Genomic DNA, 13932 nt, shown 5'->3' with positions numbered 1-13932 from the left:
TTATTTTACAGTTATTATTGATTACCATGCCCTTTGCAAGTCAAGACAGAAATAGAAAGTGTAATAATTCTCGAGGATGAATTTAACAGTTAGTAGAGGGGAGGAAGGATGTTTCCAAATACTTTCTTCATTACATATTAAAATTATAGGAAATATTTAAAGGGCTCCAGTTGACTATAAGTAAAATCTGACTAAAGGGCTTCAGTTGACAATACATAAAATCTGACTAAATGTTAGAACATGATGTCTAATCAAATATATGCTAATCTATATCATGAAGAGCCTTCTCTTCTCAAGTTTGAATACTGTTTCTTCTTTCCATCAGACTGATATATCCTCCTCAGCCAGAAAGAGTTTAAAAGCAACATAAAAATTTAGATGTATATATTAGCCACACACACACACACACACACACTCACACACACACCACACACACACAATTATTAAGAATGTTTCCCCCTGGGAATGTGGTAGAATTTTATTCCAAATGGTGGTCATTCAAATACCACTTGAAAGGTCTTTGAGTCAGTGTCTATGGAACTTTGCCTTTAGTTGCATTAAATGGAACACAGGTGGGTGGAGAAGCTTCATTATACATTAAAATGAGAACAAACGCAAACAAAATAACATGAAAAGCAGTATAATAGAATTCATATAATATGAAATTTTTATCTGTGCCCTGGGCCCCAACTTTACTTGGCCCTCTTAGTCTCCGCAGACCTCATAAACATCTAGATACAGTCTATCAACATTCCTCCTTTCCAAATGTTGTAAAAGACAAAGTGGAGAAGCTTGGCTCAAGCCAAATTAATAGTAAGTACACTCAAAAGTAACTGCCTAGAAAAGCAAAGCTCGAGACACAGGGTTGTATCATGTAGAGAATTACCATGCCCTATTGCTAATACCATGAGTCTAAAAACAGTCCAGAGGCTTAGAAAACAAGACAAAACAAAAACCTAGTCTTGGGCATAATCCTTGTATCTGTAAGACCAGCCCCAACATATATGAGAACCCAGGACTTCCCTTCCCTTCCTTGTGTTTTTCTTTTCTTCTTTCCTTTATTTTTCTGTTTGTTTGTTCTGTTTATTCCTTCTAACTTTATAGCTATCAGGGCTTAAATACAATCTCAAAGTCTTCCCGCTGGGGTTTCCACTCTGAAGTCACTGCAGTTGATCTGGGTAAGGGACCAATAAGATCTGGTTGGGCTTAGGTCAACATGTGATGAAATGGCAAATTTTAACTGGAAATTTCTGGCGCAGGCTCTTCTTGGCTCCCACCTTGCCCTGCTAGGAAAAGACTCAAAGGTTGAAGGCTGTTTCAGTTGAGCCCTTGAAATTCAGTGGGTCTCATATCCCACGATTTGCTGTCCTGTTTTCTACATGTTGAATTATGGCTCGCTCGTACAGATGAGGTACACCCAGCCTCCAAAATCCGAAAAGTCAGTGTGATGCTGTTTAAGAAAAAGCAGGAGTCTTAGGAGAATCAAATGAATGCTTCTCTATGGGCAGATAACCAACAATAACATAGGAACAGAATTTGAAATGGATTCTAGAAAAGAAGTTACTAAACCAGATCAAATACCCCCTGCAAAATAAGTAACTAGGACTAAACCATGGCTCTCCTCCGTCTCCTTGTTTTGATTTCATCTTTGCAGCTACTATACCCTGTGCCTACTCATCCGTTTAGGTAGCATCTATGTCCTCCCGGTAAAATGTGAGCTCCCTGAGAACAGGGAAGGCAGCTGCCGGAAAATGTTCCCTGGTCTGTGAATAAGGCTGGGGAAGGAAGAACAGCTCAACAGGGAGCAGCAACGTGTGTCTGCTCAGGAAAGGGTGCGGGGGCGCCTGGGTGGCTCAGTGCATTGAGCCTCTGCCTTTGGCTCAGGTCATGATCTCAAGGTCCTGGGATGGAGCCCCAGATTCTGTCTCTCTGCTCAGCAGGGAGCTTACTTCCCGCTCCCCACCCCGCTGCCTGCCTCTCTGCTTACTTGTGATCTCTCTCTCTCTGCCGAATAAATAAATTAAATTTAAAAAAAGAGGGGGGCAGTGGGAGAAAAATATCAAAAGAGGTTTTCCTAAGTAAACCCTTTGTTTTTGGGATTTATATCAGCTTTCTATTTCTGCTGTAACAAAGCATCCCCAACTTTGTGGCTTAAAAGCAATACATTTTTACTCTTACAGATCTTCATGATCTGATAGGGGCAGAGTCTAAGAAAAGCCATTTCTTACTGATGCTCTAAGGATGCTCCGTTTCCTTGCCCTTCCCGACTTCTGCGGCCCCCGCCCTTCCCGGCTCCCGGCCCTGCATCAAACGGACTCTCCGCTCTGTTCTCGCTGTCAGCCTTGCCTTTGCGCATTCGTTCTGCCGACCGTCTCTCCTAAGCAGCCTTGTGATTACCCTGGGCCCGGCTGGGTGATCAAGAGGGTCTTCCCACCTCAAAATCCTTAACCACATCCGCAAAGACCCTTTTGCTATGTAAGATGATAAGTTCGTAGGTTCTGGAGAATAGGATGTGAACTCCTTTGGGGGGCCATTAGTGTATCTTTTCTGTACAAACCTCTTTCCCAGTGATCCCCAGTCAATGACCAAAACTTTGCTCTTGGGGACACTTAAGGCCTCTCTGAAACATGGAACATTCTTTACGTGGCCATTTATTAAGTCCTCAAATTCTTTTAACCAGATCAATATTTATTTTCAAATATCACACATTTGATAAATGTCAACTACCATATGGTAATATAAAAAGAATATTATATATTAGAAAATAAATATTTGGAACCACACATATCTGAAAATAAATGATGGATATTGAGGAGAATTTCTGCGTAGTAAAGACAAACTTCATCGTGGTTACACTTTGTTTACACTGATTCAGTCAGAAGTAGGAGACGGCATCATAGAGAATACAACAGGAATTGCCATTACCAATAAACAACTAGACAACATTCCAGGAATATTATTTTTTGTCATTGAGCTTTAATAAGACAGGAAGAGCTCAGAATTAAAGGCCCAAATCCTGTGCAAGTACCCAGACTTCAGATATTTAAGTTTCTGATGAAGAAAGAAATACATGTTTTTTGTTTGTTGGTTGGTTGGTTGGTTTAATGCATGTGTTTTTAAAACAAACCTTTAAGAGAAAATAGTCACAATATCATACACCACGAGCCATTCTGAAGGAGGCACAGTGCAGCGCTGCTGGAGAGAGAGCAGAGTAGTAGGACACAGACAGCACTGGAACTTAGAAATTTTATACCCATCTTTTTCTCTTTTTTTCCCCCAGTTTTTGAATACTTGCACATGAAATGCACAATTCATTTCATGGTTTTTAATGAGTTGGAGATTTACATTGAAATTCAGCACTGCGATGATAACCTCCAAATTAATATTTTCCTTCAGATAAATTGCATTTGAAAAAAAAAATCTAATCTTATTGCCCATAAAGTCACATAATAAAACCAGAATGCCAACTACAGCACGGAAAACTCTCCCAGCAAGTGTTACAGACCCAGTCCACCTTCCAAATGTTTGTTCATTGTGTTTAGCTATTAAAATAAGCGTTTAATTGAAAATGTATGAATAAACTTACTCGATTGCAGATAAGCAAAGGAAGTCATTTTCTCTCTTTTGGAGAGCTAGCACTCTATCCTTTCTCTCTTTTACTAGTTTACAAATTTAGTAGGTGCCGTGGGAGCGTGGAGATGAGGGTAGGGCAGAGGAGGAAGGTGTTGAGTGTAACTGCTCAGCAACGACTCCACTGTCCTGACAGTCTCCGTGGCTTTCCCCGCGTTCCTGCTATTGCGTGACTTTTGCTTTGGCTGGGATCTGTAGTTCTGCCATTCAGGGATCTGTAGTTCTGCCATTCAGGGATCTGTAGTTCTGCCGTTCAGAGATCTGTAGTTCTGTCGTTCAGGGATCTGTAGTTCTGCCGTTCAGGGATCTGTAGTTCTGTCGTTCAGGGATCTGTAGTTCTGCCATTCAGGGATCTGTAGTTCTGCCGTTCAGGGATCTGTAGTTCTGTCGTTCAGGGATCTGTAGTTCTGTCGTTCAGGGATCTGTAGTTCTGTCGTTCAGGGATCTGTAGTTCTGTCGTTCAAGGATCTGTAGTTCTGCCGTTCAGGGATCTGTAGTTCTGCCGTTCAGGGATCTGTAGTTCTGTCGTTCAGGGATCTGTAGTTCTGCCATTCAGGGATCTGTAGTTCTGCCATTCAGGGATCTGTAGTTCTGTCATTCAGGGATCTGTAGTTCTGTCATTCAGGAGGAGGGTCTGAAAGGAGCCATTAAACAGCCACCAAAGCATTAAACAGCTGCGCACCTGGGAATCTACCGCAAGCGCGGCCGTGAGCTGGCTGTCGAGTCCCTCAGCCTTGCGGCAGGGGTGGTACCACCGAGCGTAGAGGCCGGGGAGCCGGGTGTTGCCACGTCCGAAGGGCTGGAGGCAACAGGCTTGCGTGTGAGACAGAAGCTGCTTCCGTGCTGCGTCCACCCTCTCCCACGTGTGATTCCGGCACACTAACAGAGCATCAGGGTCCGTGGCGTGCTTAGTAACAGGAATAGAACCATGAAATTGGTAATGTCTTGCCGGTTTTAAAATGTAGATGAATAACTTCTTGTCAGAGCAATGAAGTCTTTCTTATCCTATAAAAGATCTGTGGATAACTAATGAGACTCCTGGGCCATCATACCTGTTCAATTCAATTTCTTACACTGGTTCGGCTGTTCAGCTACCTGTGGCACCTACACTAGGTGAGATAGACATTTTCAGAATTGAATAAGAGACAGATGCCCACATCTAAGTTGCATCCTGGATGTAACAGGCGAATTGGGTGTTACCATTTTCAAGCTATTCCTGGTGTTTTTATGTCAATTATCAGATTTCCTTGATTATCCTCTATATAGAAAACATGTAAATCATCTTATGTCACGCATTGTGGAAGGAGAACCTGGGGATGGCGAGGTGTCAGAGAACTGCCGTTTTGACGGATTGTACTTCTGGCAACTTATTATGATAATAGATCGCTTTTTATTATATCATTGCATTTGGCTGTGATGATATTTAACTACAGAAGATTAAAGACATGTCATGATGCCAGAGAATTTTATGAATGGGCTAGTGCATTTTTGTCACGCTTAAAATTAGCAAGCCAGAACAGTAATAAACAATCTTGGGAAACCACAGAGTCATTCCACTAAAGAATGCACAATTTTTGTCTTTCGGCAATTCTTTCAATTGCCGGCAGTCTTTCAATTGCTGTCTGTGTGCTAGCGCTGGGCTTAGTCCGTGTAGAACACTGGACCACACACACGATCCTGTCCTTAAAGACCTTGTACTCAAGTTTGTATAAGGCAATATGAAAGAATACAAGATCATACATACTATTTCTGTTTTACATGCTACAGAAAATAAGTGATGCTTACGGAAAAGAGAAGCATACCAATAAGGGTAGAATTATATAGGACAGTCAGACAGTTAGGTGGTAGATGAATAGGATTTTGTCAAGTAAAAGGAGAAAGGAAGACATCTTAGGGAGATCAATGCAAGGAAGAAAAAAAGAATGTGGTTATGCAGGGAACAGGTGAGATATTTTTTTCTTAAGCTTAAACGTGACCATGTTCTAGGCATTGTGCCACCTGATTTACATGACTTTTCCTGTCTAATCCTCTCATGAAATAGACATTATCATTCTCATTTTATCAGTAAGGAAATAAAACCTTAGGACAGTTCTATCAAGTGTTCCCACAGCCGGGAAGCAAAAGAAGTTGAGTTGGAGCCCGGTCTAAGCATGCGTCCAAGAGGGGCACAAGGTCCAGAGTGGGTGCCGGAGGCCGTCTAGGGCGGGAGCTCTGAGAACCCAGACGTGGACCCACAGCACAGATGCTCTGTTGGGAAGAAGTTCAGAGCTATCTGGATATGAAGGAAGGCAAGGGAATGTTCAAAGAGATCGCTAAAGTTTAACCTGCAAAGTGAATGTTGACCTTAAGACTCAGACAGATAAGAGTCTCTTCCCTGAGACCCACACTTTGGAGTTATCAAGGAACTTCAAGAGCAGGATTCTTTGCCGCTTAGAGACTCATGTGCAGTCATCTTCACTTTTGGGAGAAAAAAGGGTGAGATGATTGGTCCCCAGACTGCTGACCTAGTTCTTCTAGCAAAGTAACTAGGTCAAGCAGGAGAAAGAGAGGATGAGTGGGGGTGGGGAGAAAGGCCTTACCTGAACCCAGAGAGATTTCAAAAGGAAAGGAAAGGAGGTTAGGAAAGACTGTGCTGGAGTCCAGGGAGCTGAGGTTTTGTCTAGATATCCTGAACTCAGCGACAAATTGCAGCAATTAGTTGATTCCATTCCAAAAAGTCATTTTTGTCTTGATGTTTCAGTATGCATGTTTGTTAAGCAAAAATCTATTGAGTGTCTACTAGGGTAAGTGGTTTACAGGATACGAATGTAATCTAGACGCTGATCCTACCGTCAGAGAGTTCCTTGAGAATTATGAAACCACATACCTATAATCAACCCTCCCAGCCAAGGTGAACATAATTGACGGCCCAAGTTAAGAGCTAAGTCTCCACATTTCAGAAGAGGAAGACCCACTTCAAGAAAAAGAGGACAAAGATAGTGGAAGCCTAAGCACAAAGCTACTTTGGACATGACGTTTGAAATGTGTGTAATAAACTTTGGGTATTCGGAGATGGGAGAAGAAAGAAGCCAGATTTTGGCAAAAGGAATAGCATAAGTTAAAATACTGAAAGGTAGGAAAGCATGAAATATGAATAAGAAGTAAACAGGGTACTGGGGTTTGCCTAGACAGCAAAGGATACAGGAATAATTCAGAAAGTATCAGGATCATTGATTGGATTTTGTGCTATATTCTGCATGTCCGATTTTTCATTCAAAACAGTGGCTGCTGACGCCACTGGCCATGTTAGGAGGGTTGACTTGTCTCAACCCAAATGCCACTCACTGCTTCTGCCGGTCAGGTGGGCTGAGATCCCTCTCTCCTTACCAATTCTGTAGCCAGTGGTGGTCTGGGAAAATGTCAGGATTCCATCAGCCAGAAATACATTAAAAGTCTCATTTCTCTGGCCGGCGGGCAGATGGACGCTGCAAATAGTGTGATAAAAGTATGAGTCTCTCCACTTCACTACTCCTTCAGTCTTACATGGCTTTTCGTGGACTCAACCCTTTCTTCAAGGTGGGCACAGTTCAGCCTCCTTGGATGTGTTAAAAAAATTATGTGTTTCGAACTAATAGTTTTTGGATGCAGTGCAAGGTATTGAAGTCCCAACATTTCTACCACCTTGTAAAACCTGTCTACAGAGACTGTTCTCACACTTTTGAGCTACAGACAGAAAAGTCCAACACCAAAACACTACAGTTCCCTAGTGAGTCAGGTAGCTATAGGGATTGGAACCATCCTGGAAGGAGTTTGACTTTTCTAAATCAATGCTTGGATCAAATGAAGAACAGGAACTAATTGTACTAAATATTGCCTTGTAGCACAACTTCTTTATAAATAAATTTATTTTTGGTTTAATAAGCAAGCTATTCCGTCTTTTGTATTGAAACATAGAATTGAAATATGCAATGTAGAGAGACAACGAATCATTAAACATATGGTTTTAGGGGCACCTGGGTGGCTCATTCGTTAAGCGTTTGCCTCTGGTTCGGGTCATGATCCCAGAGTCCTGGGATCGAGCCCCACATCGGGCTCCCAGCTCGGCGGGAAGCCTGCTTCCCCCTCTCTCACTCCCCCAGCTTGTTTTCCCTTCTCGCTGTGTCTTTCTCTGTCAAATAAATAAATAAAATCTTGAAAAAAATTTTAAAAATATGGTTTTCGTAATAAAGATGTTCACAGAGGAAGTCAACAGACATAATAAGGGCATCTGAGTCTATCAGGGATGATATAAAGAATTTCCTCAGAAATATTATTTGTCAGCATCACATTACTGGACATGAAGCAGAAAGTTTGTAATATCATCTGGAGTCTCTTTCATTGCATCTAGTTATAATGGATCAGTTCCCTTTTTTTAATTTCAGTGTGGTAACATGCTTGAGTGAGCACAGACATGGTACATTTAACCAGTTTGGCACAATGCCTTAGTTTTATTAAACAAACAAAGATTGGATGGGCCGGCTCTAAACCCTAGCCCCTCGGGTCGTTCTCACGGCTGTACTGTTACCCCTGAGGTGACCTTTCCCTCTGCTGGTGCTGAGACTCGGGACGCTGTGGAAGTGCAGCCCACACGCTCTGAGCCAGTGTTCATTCCTTCGACTTTTCTCCTCTCTCCAACCTGGATTCCGTCTTCTTTCTACCTAGCAACTTCCAGAACCCTGGCACTTTATTGAATGGAATTGTAGGCTGTTTTCTTTCAAGGTATTTCCTTAGAGTCATCATGGTTGGTTGAGTTTAAATATTTTGTGGTTAGGAAATAAATGAATGAATTACTGTTTGTTTTTTCCCAATGAACAGGCAAAGTCCTCCTCATTGATTAAAGAACTAGATTTTTTTTTCCCCCCTAGCGTTCTTGCCCAGAACTGGGTATAAATATCTACCAATGAGCTCCCGGACTGGGCTTTATGTACAGTTTGAATTTTTTAATGATATACATTTAATGATATACATTCCAAGTCTTCCCTTCTCAAGTCTAATCTAGCAAGTGAGGCCTAGTTTTTATCACACATGTCATATTCAAGGAGAAAATTGGCTTTTAATATTTTTGTTCTGCCGTGGGTAACAGCGAGGTCATAAATCGCAGCACTGTATGTCAACAAAATGAAAGTATTTCAAGGCAAGTATCTTCAGAGGTTACACAGAGGCCGCCACCATGGGAGGTGTGTTGCACAGGGAAAGAGACATATGAACGTAAGGTCCCTTCTCCCCGGGTAGAACTGTGTAATTCTCTATTAGTTTGGCACCTACCATGATGGAGAAGGATCATAAAGCTTGGTCGTTACTATGAACATCTTATCTCATCAGCTAACAGCCCTTTTCCTTTTTTGGAGTGTTACCAGGCTGGTACATAGTACAGAACATGCACTACTAAAAAAAGAACCGTAGTAGGAATATTTCATGGGCAACCAGATTGCAGGCAGTTTCCATAATCTGCGATTTGAAATAGTCTACATAAACTTTTACTCAAGCGGAACCTTGTCAGAAGACTATTTAAAAAAAAAAAAAAAAAAAAAGTAAATTACAGGATAATCGAAATTACCTTTCCTCATGTGTGATTTTTGAAGGGAAGAAAAACACTCTTTAAATGTACTTTTATACAGTCTTCATGGCAGCTCACCAATATCATATAATGATTATGAAGGGAAAAAAAACCACCCACAGATAACAGAATGTACTAAAAGCTTCAGTGTTCTTACCGGTGGAGATCCGTCCGTGAATCCAACAGCCAGTTACTTATTAAATATTTCCTTTTCTGATAGTGCTAATGGTTTATATTGGCCAAAGATGTAAACATTTCATTTGTTATGCGTTAAGGCCTTTAATGTTGACAGTGGCCCGTGGCATTTCGTAGGGTCCCTTTCTCTGGTGAGGGACCGACACACAAAGACACGAAGCAACCGACCAAGGCCCACCGTGGCCATCGTAAAATGTCTCTGCGTCACACTTGGGAAGTGGCTCCCCCCCGTGTGAGGAAATCCTTCAAAATGCGGCGCTCTGGACTGCTAATGTCATGACGAGGCCGTGCGGCAGGTAGTGGTAAAAGTCTCTCCTAATGGCTTTGCAGCCGCCTTTGTCCCTTCGCGCACTTGACTTTTCTGATCCCACTCATTTACTGAATCCTGAAATGACCACCTTAGTCTTTTCTTTTCTTTTCTTTTCTTTTCCTGCTGCTGTGAGTTCATCTCTCTATCTCCATAGACGTGGATTCCTCCTTCATATTTCTCCTCAAAACGATCATTAGATACATACTGCTGAAGTTTCCACAGCAGAGGGACAGGCAGAGCCAAACATACTGCTTCGAGGTCTGCGTCCCCCCAGGTTACCTCTTCGTGGACCGTCTGAGCTGCGATTCCGTCCCTCAGCCTCTGGGAGAAAAGCCTTTGCACCTGCTGTCACTTTCACTGAAAGGACCCACGGGGGCTGATGCCCGACCGCATCGCGCGGTTTCATGCGAGCAACATCCTGGGCTGCGTAAGGAAAATAGAGCCCTGATGCCTTGTTTATCTCATTTTTTGGCCTCTTGGAGTTGGTCTTCGGTGACGGGCCGCCTCTCCCTCGCACTCCGTCTCAATGTACTGAGCAACTGTGAGCTCAAGTAACTTATCCGAAGTCAGACATGAGTGGCTTACCGGAATCCATACCCCAGAACTGTCATGGTTCCTAAATCCTTTATTGTGAGCACTATACCATACCGTCTTCCAGGTCTCAGTATTCACATCATGTAAATTTATTCTCCAGCATGATTCATTAAAATGAAAATGGGCCATTTTCTCTGATTCTCCAAGCACTTCAGAAGAAGCATTACCTCCTGAATACAGATTTCATTTCTGAGAACGAGACAAGAAAAGAAGTTAAACCTTTAGTTCTACTGGAGGCTGGTCCGTCTTAAAAGGACTTTTATTCCAGTTTTCAGTTTAAAATATTAAAAGGAAAACCAAGCAGTATTAGGTTAAGAATAGCTACAACGGCATTTTTTAGCAGTAGGTAAAGCAAGGAAGCTAAAAAGTGCCTGTAATTCAGTGGCAAAAACCTAATGAATCTCCTCCAGATCAAACGTTAATGTAAAACTAAATTTAAAAAAATCAACCTGTGCTAGACACCCACTCCCACATTTTTAAATACTTGCTTCCATCAAAAAACACACAGCATCGGGGCCCCTGGGTGGCTCAGTGGGTTAAGCCGCTGCCTTTGGCTCAGGTCATGATCTCAGGGTCCTGGGATCGAGTCCCGCATCGGGCTCTCTGCTCAGCGGGGAGCCTGCTTCTCTCTCTCTCTCTCTCTCTGCCTGCCTCTCCACCTACTTGTGATCTCTCTCTGTCAAATAAATAAATAAAAATCTTCAAAAAAAACAAAAAAACAAAAAAAACACATAGCATCAATTCCCTTTTTTGGTGGAATCTCATTTTCCAGTTAAACAGAGAATCAAAATGATAATAGAGTAACCACATATGCAGCTCCAGTATAAAATAATATCAGAAGAAATAAAAACTCAACATCTAAGGGTTTAAGATTATAGTCAAGGGGCAGGAAGGTGGAAATAAAAGTGGGGAAATTATAAAATGTGACTTTTGCCTTTTTCTTCTCTTTCAATAAAATAATTCTCTGGATCCACTCTTCTTTTATTTGTTTAAAGATTTTATTTATTTATTTGTCAGAGAGAGACACAGCAAGAGAGGGAATACAAGCAGGGTTAGTGGGAGAGGGAGAAACAGGCCTCTGGCTGAGCAGGGACCCCGATGAAGGGCTTGATTCCAGGACACTGGGATCGTGACCTGAGCCAAAGGCAGGCAGATGCTTAACGACTAAGCCACCCTGGCGCCCTCTTCTTTTATTAAATATAAAGAAGTTCCATTTTCTTTCACAGATGCTTAGAATAATAATTATCCTCCGTAAGAATTACTTATCAACCACCCACTATGTGTAAGGCGTCAGAATTGGCACTGTTTGGGTAATAAGTATCACCTCCTCCATCGAGGATTCTGCAGTTTGGCTATGGAAGAGAGCATGCATTTAATGACGCAAGCATACATCTATGATGCAAGGAAGGGAATGCCAAGTAAACAGCACACACAGTAAATAAAACAGGAGTTTAGTTAGGAAATAACGGATGTCAAAGCAAGAAGTGAACCTTTGAGATCGGAGCAGAGGCACAGGAGACAGTGAAGGACAGTGAGAAGGGCCTGACTTCAGGACTGTAAGGGAACTCATGTAAATCCCACCTCCAACACTCCTAGCTGCGTGCCTTTAAGCACGACTTTTCACTGCTCTGATTTCACGTGTGTAAGTAGGCATGATTGTGCCTACCCTGTACGGTTATTCGGGGTACTAAATTCGGAGGTGTGCATAATACCTACTCCAGGGTTTATCTGTAGGCAGGTGCAATTCAGTGGTACAATGGTTCTAGTGATGATAGTATTAAGGGCATTTTTGAAATTCCTGGGACCAGAATCTGGTCATACAAAATCCCCAAATAAAATTTAGTTCTCTTTCCTAACCACCCTCTTCTCCTGCAGTACAGTCTAATTCTCCAATTGCTTCAGTTGAACTGAGAGTCAATAAAAATCTTAGACATTCAGAAAAGGAAGATGGACAGGATCACCTGGGTGGCTTAGTCAATTAAGCATCTGTCTTCTGCTCAGGTCATGATCCCAGGGTCCTGGGATCAGTCCCGCATCAGGCTCTCTCCTCCGTGGGGAGCCTGCTTCCCCCTCTCCCTCCTCCTTCCTCTGCTCATGCTCTCTCTCAAATAATAAATAAAATGTTTTTTAAAAAAAAAAGAAGGAATGGAGATGGACATTTAGGATGTGAATAAAGAATGAACAAAGTTTGCAAGTTGAATATGTAATTGGGGCATTCAAGAAACAATACTGGATTTTTATTTTATTATGTCTGTGTGGGGGGAGGTGGTAAATGTGGATTGTGGAGAGGGATGCTATGATATCCATTCTGAGATGATGATGAGCTGTTACTACATGCAGTAACTGTTAGGTAGAGTGGTTTTCCTCCTACTTTTTGACTTCAAACAGAATGGTCACATCTTTTCTCCTATAACTCTAAAAATTTTGCTATGTAGACATGTTCCCAAATGCAAGAAACATAACTGATACAATGCAGTGTTCTGTTTAGTATTTTGATATCTTTTACTGTCGTCTATTTTTTATTTAATTGAAAACATATTTTATGGTTAAAAATAAATCATGTTACTCAGAATGGTAAAAATTTGTTTTTTGGGATAACCTTTTGGGGGATATGCACCAAAATAAATACCAGATGGAGAAAAGATATATAAATCTTAACTATCAAGGAGGGTCATTCATCTGTAGAATTCCAATAAGTAGGCAAAACAGTTTTTCTTATTAGAGATAGAAAGCGGGGTAGGAGGGATAAAGGGAGAGGGAGAGAGAGAATCTTAAGCAGGCTCCACTTCCAGTGTAGAACCAAAAACAAGACTCGATCTCATGAGCCTGAGATCATGACCTAAGCTGAAATTAAGAGTCTGACCCTCAAGCAACTGAGCCACCCATGCACTGACTCAGGCAAAACTATTTTGATAAAAATGCATTTCAGAGTAAAGGTAATTAGAAAACATACATTTGAGAGAAAGTTCATATCACACGTGCTACAGGGGATGCCAATGCAATAGCTTTATGATAAAAGTGATATAAAATTAAAAATGATAAAAAGTGATAAATTGTTAGCAAAGTTTTGATGACGTTGCTAAATTCATTTGTTTTTGGTAACATGGAAATTTGGATGATTGTTTTAGAAACTTATAGGAGAAAGATGAGAGGTAATATTCAGTATGCTAACTCTGACTTTTTGTATAACTACAGTGACTGTTTGGAACAATGCTCTACGATTCTAAAACATGTGGGATCTTAGAAGGAAAGAGCATTGGACCTGACAAGAAGTGATTGCTATGGGGAAGGGTATAAAAATAAAGATAGAAGATTTTCACATTTTTTAATTAAAATTCTCCACTCCTACCCACATGTATCAACACAAGACAAAACAATGATGTGTTTATGAAGGTGTTCATCACAGAATTAACTATAAGGGCCCCCTCCTCAAAAAAAAAAAAAAAAAAAAAGGAAAGACAAAAAAAAGAGCAGCTTCAAAGACTATGAGCCTCGTCATTGAGTTTTATGCATTAAAAAGTATAGTTTTACTGACCACATAGAAAACTCTAACACTTCCTCCATTATATTTTTTCTATATAACATGCCCATGGTAGGCAAATAAAATAATTACTGAATTAATTCAAAA

General features: G+C 41.3%; 1 protein-coding gene across 1 annotated transcript in view; it reads left to right on the top strand.

Moving 5' to 3' along the window:
• The window catches only part of TMEFF2 (transmembrane protein with EGF like and two follistatin like domains 2), a 227909-nt gene that overhangs the window by 92061 nt on the left and 121916 nt on the right, over positions 1–13932 (top strand). The gene's annotated exons all lie outside the window — the stretch shown is intronic.

The sequence above is a fragment of the Neovison vison genome, chromosome 3 (genome assembly GCF_020171115.1).
Source record: "Neovison vison isolate M4711 chromosome 3, ASM_NN_V1, whole genome shotgun sequence".
NCBI classification, from domain to species: Eukaryota; Metazoa; Chordata; class Mammalia; order Carnivora; family Mustelidae; genus Neogale; species Neogale vison.
This window is presented reverse-complemented; position numbering and strand designations above follow the sequence as displayed.